The 17468-nt window shown below is 37.1% G+C and overlaps 1 long non-coding RNA gene across 1 annotated transcript in view; it reads left to right on the top strand.

Annotated features, from left to right (window-relative positions):
• LOC103130162 (uncharacterized) overlaps positions 1–11993 on the top strand; it is a 48582-nt gene extending 36589 nt beyond the window's left edge. The window contains exon 6 of the long non-coding RNA XR_001660057.1: positions 11893–11993. This is a non-coding gene — a long non-coding RNA (uncharacterized LOC103130162). The remainder of the gene's footprint in view (positions 1–11892) is intronic.
• The last annotated feature ends 5475 nt before the right edge of the window (positions 11994–17468 follow it).

The following is a 17468-nucleotide window of genomic DNA, read 5'->3' as shown; positions in this document are numbered from 1 at the left end:
GGGGGGGGGGGGGGGGGGGGTTATCACCTGGTAAATACTTGTTTGAGATGCTGACGTCATTAACTTTGTGTCAATCTCTACCTCTAAATGTATGTTATATGCTCAGTGCTTCTGTGCTTAGCTTTGTTTTTTTATGAATAAAGTAAATGATGGAGTTACTGATGCCATTGGATTCCTTTGTTTATATTTTCAATAAATTATAGCGTCATTATGCAATAACTAGTTGTCTCTTTCATGAAAAAGTTATTAAAACAGCTACTGCTTCAATTAACTATATATAGTCTCTGTATTTCTTTTAAACAAAGTACTCCATGTTCTGTGTTTCTGTGTCCAGGTTTATTTATCAAATGAAATGACTGATGTCACCATTGCTGCCACTACCCATGTATTAAAACTCAGCAAGGATTATTTCCACATAAGGCACATGTGCTTCTTTTTTCGACTATTTTTCTTTCCTGGACTTAGACAGTTTTGTGCTATTGCAGCAATTAAGTACTCTTTATTTTTGATTACCGTAGAAAATGTCTACTTCTTATCTGTTTAAATCTTCAACTTCTGCTTCAGATCTTTTAAATTCCAATGGACTTTCCTGGCCCTTTGCAGAGTTTTGCTTCTAATCACATTGTGTTTATTTTGCTTTTGTTTGCCACACAATCTACTGAAGTAGCTCTTCTGTGTTTTTCCTCTCTCACTTCTATCTCATCAATCCCCAAATGGCCGACCGAACTGATCCTTCTTGTCCTGGAGATTATTTCTTTTTAAAGTTGAGGTGTTATTCTCCAATTTCACCTCATGCTTGCTCAAGAGATGGATTCCTGAAAAGTCAACAACTTGATGTGACCAGCTCAGTTTTATTTGATATATATATTTTTTATCATTGGCATTAAAAGGATAAACTATTTTTCTGTATTGTATTTTGATTGAACTGGTTTGATATAATTGCAGTTAAACCTAATTATATCTTTATACCACACTGGAATGAATTAGACTGATTAAAACTGATTATAGAATGGCCTGGATATGAACTGTGTGGTTGTCTTTGACCTGTGATCTGGTGACAAATAAATCAGAGGTTTTCTTTTAAATTAGTTGTGTAAACATAATTATATGTGTTTTGACTGTAATTGGTCTGTCTTTACTGTAAGTGTATTATATCTTACAGTACAGTGTGAGACGATCTGTCTGTGCGCTCAGTAAAGTAAATGTGCTGTATCCAACCTTCTGAACCTCCCGATGTTCGCCTCTGAGGGTGCCATTATTTCTTTTTGAGGCCTGAGAATTGGGAAGGTGGCGGGTGTGCAACGGTTCTGCATGGGACCCAAGTACAATAAAAACAAAACAAAAAGAGAGCCTCAATCACCAGCATGGGGTGCTAAGTGCAGCTGCCCTGCTAATGAGATTTTAAAATGGGCCTTGATGCCCCCTTAAATGGCCCCTACATGGAGAATTATATGCTTCATGTGTCAATTTATGCAAAGGGAGAGCGGCATGCTGCACATGTATGCATGCATCTGTGCGTTTGTGTGCATCTGTGTTTTTACACAATAGCCTGAAGTGAGGACAACTTTCAGAACATTGCGTTCCCCTCAGACGGCAGCTTTGGATCTCCATTATAAACAGAAAAACATGGAAAACTTGAAGAGCGAAGAATTGTGAAATTACTTAACACAATGCTGCATAAAGTCTTTTGAAAAATATTTTATAATGGGACTCAGAATCATTCATAAAGTACAATAAGTGCCTCTTCAGGATAATAAAGATGATTGATTGATGTATCATATATTTAGACTACAGTGCATTTTTTCTTAAAAATCCAGGGTACATATATTTAAATATATATACCATTTTATTCTAATAGCCTACTAAAAAGAAAATCTGCTTGGACAAAAAACTAAAACAAAAGAAATGTGAGCACAGTACTATTATGTAGCAATACAGTTTTAGTGCAGGGAAAACAAAACATTATTGAAATTAGTAAAAAACTAAAGCTTTTTATGAGATAGATATGGAGGACACATATTAGGATGCAAATTCTTAGAGTGAATTTGTAAATGAAGAGAAATAAATAAATTAAAAAAAAAAGATCCATTTGCTCTCATTCTGAGGCCCTATGAAAGAGCACAATCATTTTTTATTTGGACACTAGAATGTTTTTATTTTTATTTTTTTTTTTTAGTTCGGTTGGGTAAATGATTCATGCTTGTTTACACATGTTTGTCCCTAAAGTTAGTGTATGAACCTCTTTGTATCAGTGAGTGAATCAGACAAGAAATCACTGTCACTGGCCACTAAAATGGGACTCTGTCAAATGTGTGTGTGTGTGTGTGCGCAAGTCTGTATGTGTGTGTGTCTTTAACAAGTCTGTGAGAAGCCATCTTTTGTATGAGCAATGTATGCTCTTTGTGGAGGAATATTGAAAAACATTAGCATGATAAAGAATGGATCGCGCTGTCTTGGTGATCATGTGACACGTTACTGAAAAAGCGCACAGATAGAAAATGACAGCAAGCTCATTCACGCAACACAGAAACCAATGGGTGTGCCAGCGAGGTTTTTGGGAAGGAACCATTCATGACATTTTAGTGCACAAGCAGCTTCAGTTCACAGCAAAAGAAAACAAAAGCAAAACAAAACAACAACAAAAAAAAAAACACTTGTCATCTGTCGGAAAAAGGTGTTATAGATATACAATCTATTGTGTTGTGCTCTTCTGTTTGATCCCTTCTGTTTTTACAATATTTTAAATGTTTTGAAGTGCAATTTCAATGTGTACAGTGTGTACTCGTCCGTATAAGCGTGTCTGTGTGTGCGTAAAAAGGACGAGAACACAGGCATCTGTGGGCCTCCCTAATTAAAGAGTGTGGCTGGGCCAAGCTCTTGTTTTTAAGATCCCATTTCAAAGCTGGAGTCATAGAGGGCTTATTTTTGGGCTGGGGACGTGTTGGTTTATATCCGCAAACCTTACTTACCAGATGAGTGACAAAACCAAAGCCTTCGAAGACTCAACGAGAGTGAAACATAAGCAGGAGTATTGTTGTTAAAAGGTGGGACATAGACAAAGGGCATAACTGTGTCTGCTGCAGTCTGACTTTTTAGCACTCGTGTACTTAAGTAATTATTAAATGCTGGGGAAAAAAAAGGATATAAATCAAAACACTTCACAGTTTGTCTAGCAGAAAAATATTACCTTATTGTCTGCATGGATTTTGGCATGAGGCATACTTTAGAATCAGGTCAACTCAGATGCAATTTAAAATGATTTAATGTGGCCTTGTAGGTTGCTGTTTTAGTAATGCACATTTCATTATGTCGATGCCTCTGCCATTCTGCAATCATCGGACTAGTGTGTGTGCAATGTCTATTTAAATTGTTTACCTTTTCTAAAGAACATGATCAATTCTCCCATGTCTGTTTTGGTTTCAAAGTAAAAACATTGTTTTTACTTGACATTAGCAGCGCAAATGGTTGACAGCATCAACTCTATGTCTGGAATAGTTCCATCTTACTTTTTATTCTGACACATCTTTTGATAAAATAATTAACACTTTTTTTATGATGACACAGCTAAATTATCACAATTACAGAAAGCATGCTGATTATTGTCAGTTTCTCACAGAATATCCGAATCCCATTTCTAACATAACAAAGAGGGTACAAAGAGTAGATATGTTGCACGTTGGAACCAAGCTGACTGTAAAATTAATGTTTCAATTTTGAGGGGGAATTTTTTATTTTTTTAATTTTTTTATTTTTTACAAATTTTGAATTTAACAAAGAAAAGAAAGATTTAAATTGAATGATTAATTGCATTTACAGGAGAAGAAACCCTTCAGAGAAGAGGTTAAGCAAAAGATCGAAACGTGGCTTAAGCCCATGCTGTTTGGATGTTTTCTTTCTCCTGCTGAATGTCAATAAAAAGTAAGATACCGCCCTCTAGTGACAAGTAAAGCCATAGCAGTCCAATAAGAAATGATTCTAGTATTTGGTCACATTAATCAATCCCATCTTAAAACACTACATTATAATAACATTTGACAGTAACATCAAGGCATACCGGATGTAAAGACAAATCATACATTTAGGTTTTGTTGTAACTAAGTTTCATCAAATGAACATATAGACCAAGCCCTTCTTTGGAAGCAATAAAATGTACAGGGTGGACAAAGTCATGATGTGAGACCCTGTAGTTAGATCTTTTACAGTCAGGTGTCACTATGGAAATGCTGATTTGTTAAATATGAAGTGTTATAAGCAAGTCTGTGATGCAACCCTGGATACTTTAGTTCTACTTTCAAAAAAAAAAAAAATCCAATCAACAAACATCAAGAAAGTGTTTTCCTTTCATCATAGGGGAAATGTCATGGCAACTGAGGACATTCATGCACCATGGTACAGATCAGCAGGCAACTTGGGGTTTAGTACCTTGCCTAGGGTTACTTCAAGATGTGTCCAGGGAGAAAGTTGGACTTTTCCATGAAAACTGCTCATGTTGAGCCACAGGAGTCCCAGTAGTTGATGGACACCCCAGAAACTGGTACTCTTCAATATGAGCTTTTTAATTTCACCCAGACAAACTTGTTAGGATTACATGAACTAAATGCTGCTGCTTCTGCTAGATCGGACAGGGGTCTTTTTAATGTCCTTTTCTCTGCTATATCCTAGAGAAATTATTATACATCAAAGTGTCATTATACTGTTCCCAAAATCTCTCCACATGAGGCACACCATCAGTCCTACCCAATACATTGTCAAAGGTATTGGGTCAGCCCTCCAAATTATTCAACGTAGGCTTTCCAAATCCTTGCATGTGTCTTGAAGTTCTTGTAATCTTCAGATTAGCTCAAGGACAGTACATAGAGAACTTCATGGAACAGAATTCTAACAGCTGGAGAAAGAAGTGTGGAATGGAAAGCAAAATGCAGCAGTGTAAGGCATGCTGGATCTGGGCTCTAGAGCAGCAACAAATCTAAAAACAAATCTAGGAAACAAATCATGCTACCTTATCTGGACTTGTCTTTTAAATTATCAGGAGAACAACGCCAGACTGATTCCATTGTGCTGAGGGCAGAGCTTGGCATCTAGGGGATTATGGATCCTGGGCAATATTTTTGTTTTTCAGGTATTACATTCAGCCCATTCTTTGATATAATTGCTCCTTTTTTTTAATGGAACATTACATATTAATTGCAAATAACCATAACTGATCATCACTTGTAGATACTTTACAAAAAATCTAATTACTAATTTACTTTGAACAACAAGCTGAACAAAAACACAACTTTTGGGTTAGAAAAAACAACTTTCAATATATTCAGCCTTTATTTGGTTTGCGCTGTGTATCAAATGTAAAATGTTACACAGCTACATTCTTTGAATAACCCCAACCAGATAGGCCTCACAGTAGCTGTTATATCATCTCCCGTACCTAACCTCCCATACAACAGCTACTGTCAGCCTGCTATTGTCTTTGATAGGTGGGGTGGGGGAGAGATTGATGAGAGCCAGGATGCTCCACACCACACCACTTCACCTTCCCTCTCCTTCAGCCTGACACAATCTGAATTACAGTAAATGATAGTCCTGCTTGGCCACAAAGTGATTTGACCCGCCTCCGACTCTTTTCTTTCACCCCACTCTACCACTCTGTCACCCCCGCCCTCCATCTCCGTTAATAGGTCCCCGTTGGGTGACCATGCTCCCGTGGGACCCTCTGGGACAGACTATTTGGAGAAAAGAGGGATGGTGGAGAGGGGACTCAGACGGAGACCAGTAAGAGGGGATGAGTTATCAGCCCTGACACCATTTTCAGCAAACATACGGCTGCTGGCCACTCTGTGGAACCACAAATTTTATGGTCAGCAGGCAATGATTCAGCATGTACAGTATCGGTCCTACTTTGTACATTTCAGAGGAAAAAAAAAAACTTAAATATTCAACGTGGCATAGCTGTACATGACAAAAAAATAGTTATTAAAAAGACAAAAATATAGGTAAAAAAGCAATAGCACAATCAAACACTTGACCATAATAAAGAAAAAAAAATGAATATATGTTTCTCATATTCTGCAACTTACCCTATAACATTTTTTTAGTGCAGCAATAACGCATTTAATCATGCTGCAGATACATGTTTTAGGATTTGATTAAAGGGCTGAGGACATGAATGTGAAGTGGACGACACGCCAGTGAGTGGATGACCTCCCAGTGACCTGCAGCTCTGGGTTAGCTGCCTGTGTTGTGCGCTTCCTTGATTGAATAACACTTTTTATAACAGCTCAAGGTTCATTGTGCCCCAGGGTGATGCAGAACTATATTTCTCTGTTTCTTTGCCTGTGTATGCAGCTGTGTTCTCTGAATGTGCTCATGTGGCAAAAAAGAAAAAAAATATATGTGCCGTTTTATTTAAATTAAGTTTAAATTGGCATTTATTTCATATATATATATATATATTTCAATATTTTTATTTTTATTTTTTTCATTTTTACTATGCCTCACTATATACCATGACTCTGGAAATTAGTTTTCTGCAAACCATATGTGGGTAACATTGGCACCAAACAACACAAAATACATAAATTACAGGTCTTCCCTTATTTATAAAAAAAAAAAAAAATTGAATTTGACACTTTCAAACCTAAAATGTTCATTCAGGTATTGATATTCCTCCCCTGCTTAATTTTGCAAATAAATTAATATTGTCACTGTTTTTATGATTCCCATTTCAAGTATGGAAGTATGAAAAAACAAAATAATATCACTGGTGGTCTTGGTATTATTCTGTTGTACAGGTTCAATTCAATTATTCTACTAAAACCTGTTCACCTGCCCTAATCCAAATAGAAAATCCCAAGAAAGAGAAATAAACTCTCTCAATCCTTAGCTAAACAACTAATGTTTATATATCTCATTATATGAACTCAGCCTGTGTGGTGTTTTAATTTTTAAAGAAGATGGACCCAAACTGGGGTGAAATGCATATAAAGAGAGAAACAATCCTTGAGAGCGAGTGTTTTTCTGGATTTAGTCATTTGGGAAGCAACAGATGTAAAATAACAGTTGTAACTGAAGTCTGAAATGAGTCTTCATAGATGTAGAAAGACTCAGCTGTCTGTACAAAAGAGGATATTTGAGATGGAATCTCTTTTGATGGCTGTGGGATTTGGCGAAATGTGAATGCTTTGAAATGTGAAGCAGAGATAAGTTCACTCCAGAAAAGGTCATAAAGCATGAGGAGGAACATTTTACTACTCTTTTTTTTTTGTGGTTTTTTTTTTTTTTTTTTCCTTTTTTGCAGAGGATTAATTTCACATGAAATATCATGTCTTTTCAGTCTGCTGATATAAACCCATGTAAATGATCAAAGGTCGCTACAGTTTAATCTAGATGAAATAGTTTCTTTCCTTTTACATTCTAAATATGAATAATTTAGTCTTATAAAATACATTTAGCGGAAATGTCTTACATAGTTTGTGTAATTCTTTAGGTGTCTTGTAATATTTTGAAGTATTATTAAAACAGGAAACAAGCATAAAATATTTTTGCCATAACATTTAAACATTTTTCCATCTAAATAACCTGGAGGATGGAGTGTTGGAGACTGGAGTATATCCGAAACAGATCCTCAGTCCACCATGGGGGCTTCAAATGAACATATTGCCATTTGTTTCCCAAGTTTTGGTCACCTTTTTCACCTTAAATTAAAAGTATGCAGGCAAAAAAGAAAAAAAAACTACATTCACAAACAGGATGTGGCCCTGTGTAGTCAGACTGTCATTAGATGGCAGTATTGTTTTAGTAAAGACCACACAGGTTTGGTGAGCGATCTGGAATAAACTTCAAGCTGAAAAAAGCTCATTAAAATGAGACAGTGATTTAAACTAAAATAACCAACAGAGGTACAGCACCTATCTCCAGTCAGTATAGATATTTTGATGCAAACTGGCTTTTTTAAAATATATTTTAATTTATTTGAATTTTGTAGCTATTAGCTGAAATTAAAAAAATATTCCTTTTTAACATCTCAGTTTTAATTATGTATTTAATACATGTTCACTCTAAATAAAAGTAGGATGCATAGGATGCAAAAAACGTCTGCGTCCTTTATTTAACACTGAAACTTAAAAACTCAAAAAACTGTGATTTGTGCAACGTTGAACTATTTGCTCGGACATAGTTATGCACGTATTTACAGAGCGACCAAACACGCTCAGATTCCCAGATAAATCTTGAACGTGGTAGCCGAGTTGTGCTGCCAGTTCCCAGATGTGTGGAACAGGTGTTTTAGTGGACTGCTTACCGATGACAGGGGTGACACAGGGCCTGGAACCGGTTCATAATGTCCCCACAGACTGGAAAACCAGGGAGTGGGCCTGGAGTCGTATATCTTGGGTTTCACACAGGATCCCCTGCTGTGTGGGTTTTTTTAGTGCTTCAATGAGCTATATACCTGCATTCATGTTGTCTGTGCCTGTCTCTGTCCCCCATGCATACCGCATGTGATGTTTAGACATTTAACTCTGTTCTTTTATTTTTATTCTTTTATTAAATTACATCTTATAGTAACCGTTTTCTATTCACCATTTGTTGACTTAGAAGCCTTAGCAAAAAGCATGTGAAACGGCTTAAAAAAAAAAAAAAAAACAACAACAAACAAAAAAAAAACATATAAGTCATAAGAAATTAAGCAATAAGTACAGGAAGCAAATAGCTGATGGCTCTAACAAGCCACTTGTTAACTGAATGAGCTCCACTCAGCAGATCAAGTTATTCTTAATGGACAATTACACGTAATTAAATGTTCATTTTTCCGTCATGCTGCACGCTTTCTCAGTCGATTTTTCACGCTTTGCTAAGGTTAGCTGCATCGTTGGACTCGTTTCTCTCTGGAATCAATCATATCAAACAGAAATTATCCTCAAGGCCAGAATGAATCTTACATGACTGAGCATCAACATTCAGAGGACCTGCCGTCACTCTGGGTCTTAGAATGTGCAGAAGCAGGCGGCATCAACAATAATGGTGAGTTTCATCAAGTGACAATTCAGTTGTCGGATTGAATGCATGCAGATTATTCTTATAGCTGCAGCGTATCAAATAATATATATTTTTATGCCACTGTTTTAATCATTTTAACTCTATTAGTGTTAAAATGCTTAGTGTTTTTTAAGTTCAGTTCAGCTGTTTCTGTGACACAAATGAAGTGCTCATGGTGAGAATACTGTGCAGTGTTTTAGGTTTCTGATGATGGCTAATACTTGACAAGAGTCCTGTGAAAGTATGCAGTCAAATATTCAGGGCATTTGGAGAGAAGATCATACTAATTTCATAAGAAGTAGGAAGTTTTGCCTAGGTTTAAAAGTGTGAAGCAAAGAAAACGTAAGGTCATGAGAGATTTTGAGAGAAACGTTACAAAATTGGTAATGCCAGTTTTTCTCCACGTGTGAATGCCAAATGCACCAAATGCACATGGATCTGCTTTCACTGTATTTGTGTGCTTATGGATTTCCTCTTTAAACACGTTTTGCCACTAAATCTCAGCTTGTGTGGAGCTAGTGCTGTGGGTACTTCCAACATGCAGATGCTTGTGAATTTAGTGTTTGTTGCAAAATAGCTTAGAAATGGAGCTTTCATTTTTGAACTGTTTAAACTTTCTCCACAAAACATATAATGTTACCAGCAGCAAGGACATTCTGAGTAAAATGTCTAGATGCGAACATGAAGCAGCTTGAAAAACAATAAACATTGAAGAAGTAGATGTAATTTTTTACAGAGATTATCCCACCATATGCCAGATCAGATTACTATTTAAAACATGATCATGCAATAAATTAAACTGTGTCCGTCATGTTAAGTATTTAAATTTGGATGTTTGAGTGTTTTCATATAAAGACTCTCCAGACACACGCACATACTTTTTTTTTGTTATTAAATTAACGTAATTTAAAGTAGCCTCCTGTGTGATCCGCTGAAGAGTTGCTTAATCTGACATGTTTTTCTGTACTGGAAACTCTTACATTAAAATAAAGAAATTCAATTTTTTACAATCAAATCTAAAGTTTCAGCATCTTTCTGATGAATATTAAAGTAAAAAATTAAAAATACACCATGATGTCAAAATATGTCGAAATTAAAAATGAAAATATCCTATTATGTATGCAGGTTTTCTCTTGTCTTTAAAACCTTAAGCTTATTTATTTGAACTTTGTAAATAGTCACTAACACATAATCAGATCTTAGCAAAGTCTTTCAGCAACATGAAAACAAACTGAATCACACCAGCAAGAGTCCCATGGTGTGTGGGATAGGATTGTGTGTTATGTATTGCTTTATGTACTGTAATTAAAACATAGATAGTGCACAAGCAAAAAGCAAAACACTATTTTGATTGTCGACTGTGAAAATTAACTCAGAAATTGAAAAAGTTGCAGACTCATCAGTTCCCTATGTTCTTTCTAACCTCTTTAGCCGCGACTGAACTCAGTTACATTCATCTTAAATGTATCTTGTTTTAAAAAAAAATCCTGTTTTGTTTTTTGTTGTTGTTGTTTTGCCATTTAAATATAAGTTCATCTCATACACTCATCTTAATAAACATTTGTGCATCTACTCAAATGTGCCTGATCTCTCTTTCCTACAGGCTGTTTTAATGAGATATAGGATATGCATGTTACACATCCAAGTTGAAAGAATCAGTCACTGGTGGCAACAGTGCTGATCCATCAAGGATAGCACCTTTTACCCTGAAAATTCTGCCAACTCAGGAGGGCAATTAACACCTCGGCAGCCTGGGTCAGAAATGAGCTGAAGATTTCTCCCTGGTGAACGGTGCGGTTGGCCGCAGAGCCGCAGCGCTCTTTGCTGATGCATTGGCCTAAGTATTTTGTGTGTGTGTGTGTGTGTGTGTGTGTGTGTTTATATTTGTGCTAATGTCTAAGCGTGTTTTAGAGAGAGGGAGAAAAGAGATGGGTTTTTTTTGTGACGTGTGAGAAAAGTAAAGCCGGTATATGTCTCTTCTCCTGTGTGTATGTGTTAGCATGTGTGCACTGCTGACAGGAAGCAGGAGGTGTTCAGGTAAGGTGCTCTTTAGGGTAATTACGCACAACCTCAAGAGATTTAACACTTGGGCATTCTGGGTATTTTTGTTTGTTTTAGCCATTTCCTTTTTTTCTGTAGTTGTTCACATGAATGAAATATCAAATGTACCTCAGAGGCCTGTGTTAGGTTTAAAAGAGCATTCATCTGCATATTAGGATTGATGCTAGAGGGAAATGTGATCACGTCTCTGGACTCCAGACACACGTTTCTGATATTAATATGCGCTTGATAGGCTTGAGATGAGTTTTCATGATTATTCATCAAGCTTAATATGGACGTCTGCAACTGATATCACCGTCGATTAGAATAAAACTTTCCTAATGTTCTTAATTGGCTAAAGTCCCATGACTGCATCGGGTTTTCATTTTATAAACATTTGACGTGTCCAATTCAAATCTCACAGCCCAGCCTCAGAATACTAAATCTCCTGACCTTTGATCAAGGTAATTAACCTGCTCCACAAATTAACAAATGAAGTGTAAGAGGGTAGGTTCATGTTCACATGCAGAGCCATGATACCAGCTTTATGGATCACACACAGTTTCATTCTCAGAGGTTAAGACACATTGGAAATACCCCCAAACTGTATTATTACACTTTTATAAATACCTAAATGTATTTTTTTTAGATACTGCTCAAAGTTAACCTAAGAAACCCATGCCTTTATAAAACAAATCTAAAAAGAGGGATTTTTTATTTTTTATTTTTTTTACACACTCACTTAAAGGTTTAAAACGAACACCTGCTTTGATCGCTTCACTGCAGCTGCAGCACTCTCTTCTCTATTTTGGCCCTCAGAAAAACTGAAAGAGAGGTGGGGCCAGCAAGGGACTGCAGGGGAACGCCATCCGTCATGACTCCCTCCACAGACCAAAGCAAGCCGAGCCTCTCCGGACGAATGGGAAACCTGAGCCACAGTAAGACAAACACATGCTGCTTCCAAAATAACAATGAGCTCCTGTGACAACGACCACAGCTCTCTGGACAGAGTTCAGGCATGCTGACTCTGAAGTGTGCCGTGATGAGACCGCTTTGCTGAAAATCTGCTGTCCAACAAGTCCAACAGCAGAGGGTTGGACGTAAACTTCAGACAATTACAAGCAAGTGTGTTGGCATGTTTGTGATGTGGGTAATAAATGACACATTTATCAGAGTCTTGTGGCCAATTTCTCTTCTCCAGTTTTTGTAAACCTCAACTCTGACCTGTTGATGATTGTAGCTACTAATGCCGATTTATCTTCGACTGCTGTAATTGTCACGCCAAATGCTTATTTCTGGTCTCCCTGACACACGTCAATAATTGTTTATTTTAGAAGTAGAGAGAAAATCACACGAAGAGAAGGTTACAGTTTTACTGCCTTATGAAAAAGACAAGATGATATGTTTAAAACGGCTTTTTAAACTTTACAGTAGCGATTAGTGTGCATCACTATCTGTAAGCTATGTATCCATACTGCATCTTATCAATGACAATATCAGAATCCTGCTAAAATGTGCAAAGACCATCATGTTCCCTTAAGTACTGAGAATGAGAAACTGACAGAAGTAAAATAAAAGCAAAAACATATAAATGGCCCAATAAATGATTCAATACACTACAAATGTACCAATTAAAGGAAAACTTGTTTTCCCACTTAATTGTCTGTCAGGTTTACTTTTTTTATATGCGCAACAAGTTACATATTTAAACATATAATACATATTGCATTATTTTAAAATGATTTTTTCATGTTTTTAGTTTAAATATAGATGCATTATCGTGTTTTTATCCCACAAGTCTTTTTGATATCCATGTGTTTGACATCCTTGGAAAGATTTCAAAAACTGTAAATAACTCAAAATGCTCTAGAGTAGACTTGTTCATAGATTTGCTGCGGCCAGTCATATTTTTTTGATGAATGTGAATAAATTTGTTGCATTACATTTTTTTTTGTCTCTATATGTTCTTTTTACATTTCAGACATGAGGAACGCTCACAATAGTGTGGAACAAATTATTATTGAGAAGCTTACAACCGGGGTTGAACTGAATCTGGTTTGAGTTCTAACAGTAGTTGGGCAGCTCGCAGCGGACAACTCAACCAACACTTTCTCAGACAACAACCACTTCCTGCTAGCAAGGGTCCCAACATTCACTGTGGTACTAAAACACATCCTAACTTTTGATGACATCATCACTTTAAGGAGCAATAACTTTGCAACAGAAATAGTCAACAACAATAATAATTACAACATGTCTAATATAAAATAAGACTAACAGGCAGGCAGCAGGAGGTATTCAGGTAAGGCGCAAAGACACAAATTCCAAATGGTGTGCGTCTTTAAATACATAAAAATTAACCAAACCAAAGATATGCTACAACTCAGCAGTTGAAAGTGTAGAAATCCTACTAACCTCAGCAAGCTGGGAAGTAACTGTGTTCTAATGAAATATACTTTTCATTTGCTGGGAATTTCTAGTGATAATCTCTGTGCAGTAATACTTTCTGACTTGGCCTGTAGAGCAGCCTCTCTGCGTCAGAAACGCCACAGGAGCAATGCAGCCGCCGTCTGTGCATTTGTGAAGTCACTGTGGATACAGTGTGTCAGCTAAATGTGTACATAATTTGGAAGAGGAAGTGTTCTGTCAGCTCAGAGCAGGTATCTGTCAGCAGGCTGTATCCTTTAGGGCTGCAGGAGGAGGAAGCAGCCTTGACCAGGCCCTTCTCTGCCCCGCGCCACTGTACAGCTGCCGTGAAGGAACGAGCAGTAAATCCATATATGCAGAACAATTCTACACAAACACAAGGATGGATTACACACAGATGTGTCTGCACCTGCACTTGGAAGAAAAAAAAACTATCTAGCTAAATATGGAGTCACTCATTGAGTTGTTAAATCATTTATTAAAATGTATGGGACTTTTTTGTTGTTTATCGTTTGTGAAACAGTAGTAGCACAAACTACTCTGGTACTCTGTCCAACTATTAAAATGCTGCAGTATTCAACTTACACATGAACATGTTCTGCTTTTTGCTAATTGCAGTATCAATGCTGTACGGTACAACTGCATTGAAGCTAATCAGTAGAATCCAGTAAAAATGGATATAAAAAGATTTAAAGCAACACCTTTATTTCTTTTGCAAAAAATTAAAAAAATAATAATTTTGAATGTGTTTGGAAGCTGAATATCTGAGTATTTTTGATGAAAAATGTGCTTAAGTTTCTAGATAATTACTACCAACCTCCATTTCCACTTTCCAAATTTACAAGCGCCTTTGACTTAAGTGCTCACAACTGCCTGAGTCCCTCTCTGTCTGCTCACATTCATCTGTTTGTTGCTCCTCTAATTCTCTGTTTTCTTTATTAGATCCACCCAGTTTAAGCCCCTTCTACTCTTAGAACTGCTTGAAATTTTCCTGTCAAATATTCAACAAGGTGTTTGAAACTTTGCTGTGATATATTGCTTCTTATTGACATATTTGCATCACACAGTTGCTGCAGATTTGTCAGCTGCACATCTATGGTGTGACTGTCCTGTTCCACTGCATCCGAAGTGTGCTCTATTTAATTGAGATGTGGTGACTGCGTAGACCGTATGCAGTACAGTAAACTCTTTGTCACGTTCAAGAAAATAAAGCTTGAAATGATTTGAGCTTTGTGGCATGGTCATTATTCTGCTGGAAACAGCCATCAGTGGACTCTGCTCATAAAAAGAAGAACATGAGTGAACTACAGCATTACTATTGGGCTGTGGTGTTTACAGCTGCTCAGTTAGTACTGAGGAGCTCAAATCATTCCAAGAAAATATTTCCCACACCACCACAGCTGTAGATGCAAGGCAAGGTGGAACCATGCTTTTGTGTTGCTTATGTCAAAGACTGACCCCAACTATTGGAAACAAGACGGCATCTTTCCAATCTGTTATTATCCAGTTTTGGTGAACCTGTGTGAACTGAAGCAGTTTCATGTTACTGGCTGCCAGAAGTGGCACTCTGTCTCTTCTTCTGCTGCTGTACCCCATCAGCTTCAGGGCTTCACATATTATGTGTTTAGTAATGGTATGTAGCAGTCACGTGCGGTCAGGGGAGGCAGGTGAGGCAGAGCCTCACCTATCATCATGGAAAAATAATATATAATAATAAAATCATTTATATTGCTATTTTCACCCTGTGGTTTGTACTACAAAGTACCTATTTTTCCACGTAGCTTAACCAATTCTGATGATTTTTTTCTTCAAAATCGCTGGATTTTCGCATTTTCCCATTCAAATGCTCAGAAGCGAAGCCGGTGAGGCAGCAGCGAGCTGAGCCTCACCTGGGATTGCGCAATCTCTCGCTAACTGCACTGGCTGCCATTCTATGGGGGCAAGTTCGTCCTGTCTGTACCCCGACAATTAAATGGCTAAAAAACATTTAATATATGGACTGATTTTCCATAATTTCGCATATGTATATAATGTACAGTGTTTTTTGTCACCAACTGTGTTTGTATCGTGTTTTGTGTGAGGAGGAGCGATCAGAAACGGCAGAGAACAGACTTCAGGGGAGGCAGGCAGTTCTCTTGCCTCATGGCAGGGGGCGCTCATGATCCCAGATATTGTGACTCCACAACTGCAGAGTAAGACACAGTGAGCTAGCCGTGGAGCTAGCCACACAGTAAATAAGCAAAGTACAGCGATATATTTGTTTTCTCCTCTCTTCCGACGTCAACATGAAAGACTACTTTTCTACACTTTAACAGTTTTCTAAAGTGGATTTTCAATTGAAGCATGAGATAATAACTAAAGGAAGACCAACACCGGAGCTGAAAGTTGTGCTTCGAGACAGTTTGATGATTCTCAAACGGAGTAGCAAAGACATGCTGAGGATAGACGTGGCTTTGGATGAACGGATATTTTTGTGCAGAATTAGCGGAGCATGGATTTCATTGATCAGTAAAGGTAAGACAGCAATGAGATGTTTTTGTTTAGTTTTTTAATGAAATATGCGTTGTGTGGGCTACAGTTTGGCTGTCTAAATAATTCTGTTAAGTAGAAGCGGTAGCTAATCTAGTTTTTTGGTGTTAAATCCTAAAACATGTTGGCAGTTGCTATGGCAACGAGTCTGCATAGCTTGGTGAATACCTCTTTCCCTTTGCTGTGGATCGTAGCACGAAATTAATACCTAGATTTCTAAGTTTCACTGAGTTAACGCGGCTATGGATGACATGTAAATGATTAGTCTTTTTGCCCCCCAGCGTTGTAAGCCTGCGCGAAATTTCCGTAGGTCCAATAACATTAATGGTGTCTAAGTCATAAGTCAGTGCCTCACCAGCAACCTTCTTTTTTTAAGCACTCTGCAGAAATTTCAACATTGTGTTTCATTTAAAAAAAAGAAAATCAGAAAGTCAGATTATTTCTATTTGTTATTTAATTAACAATGAGAACTGCCAGATCTCGTTACCTTCAGTTGTCATACAAATGATGTATGTATCAAACATAACTTGCAAGAAATTTGACTTTGCAATTTGACACCTTGAAATTGGCCGCTGTCTCTTTAAGAAGCTCCTACTCTGACACTCCGCCTTCAGCACGTCGTCACATGCTGCTCCACTAGGCCGTTTACAGCCTTTCTTAGGAGTGTTGGACTAAAAAGTAGTTTGTATGATAAGCTCAGCAAACATGCAGTTCCACTTGGTCTTTGCTCATTTCTGCTGCCGCTAGTCTGGTGCAGCTGTATGGAGAAGGAGTGGGAAACCTCTGAGGTGGATACTTGGCTGAAGGTTGCCGCTCTAAGGACACGCTTCGTGAAAATAAGTGGTGCTTTACAGGAATAATCCTTTAGACACCGCCAACAGGCTCCCATAGCTGATTCAAAGATTTCTCAAATATCCATGAAAGAATAAAAGCAACAACCCAGGCATGTTTTTGATGAGGGAATAACATAACATATATAAAAGATAAAAATAGATGATTTTATATAATTCATCCCTTAAATAGTTTAGATCTCTTCACTTTAACTTCATTTCAAATTCATTATGATTAAAATCATGCATAACAAACCTCTGCATAAATTCTGCTTTTAAATACAACCAAATATTGCTTGCTTCTTTTACTCTGTAAAACATAAATAAATAAATTATATGTTGAAGAAGGACATTAGAAATGCAGTTCTAGATTTCTAAAACACACAGAATATCTCACAAGTAGATCTCTTTTCTTTTTTTTTTTTACTATTCCAACTGAAAAAGGTTTAGGTGAGCAAAGCAGATTATTTAAAATCAACCTGCAACTTTTAGCCAACTGAGTGACATTAATTAATAACATGTCCAATACAATTATTGAGAAAAAATAATTGGGCAACAAGCAGAAGGCAAAGAGTTTGTTATATCAATCTTCTAGTGTGAGGAAAAGAA

This window comes from Poecilia formosa, unplaced genomic scaffold, assembly GCF_000485575.1.
Source record: "Poecilia formosa unplaced genomic scaffold, Poecilia_formosa-5.1.2 Scaffold10, whole genome shotgun sequence".
Lineage (NCBI taxonomy): Eukaryota > Metazoa > Chordata > Actinopteri > Cyprinodontiformes > Poeciliidae > Poecilia > Poecilia formosa.
This window is presented reverse-complemented; position numbering and strand designations above follow the sequence as displayed.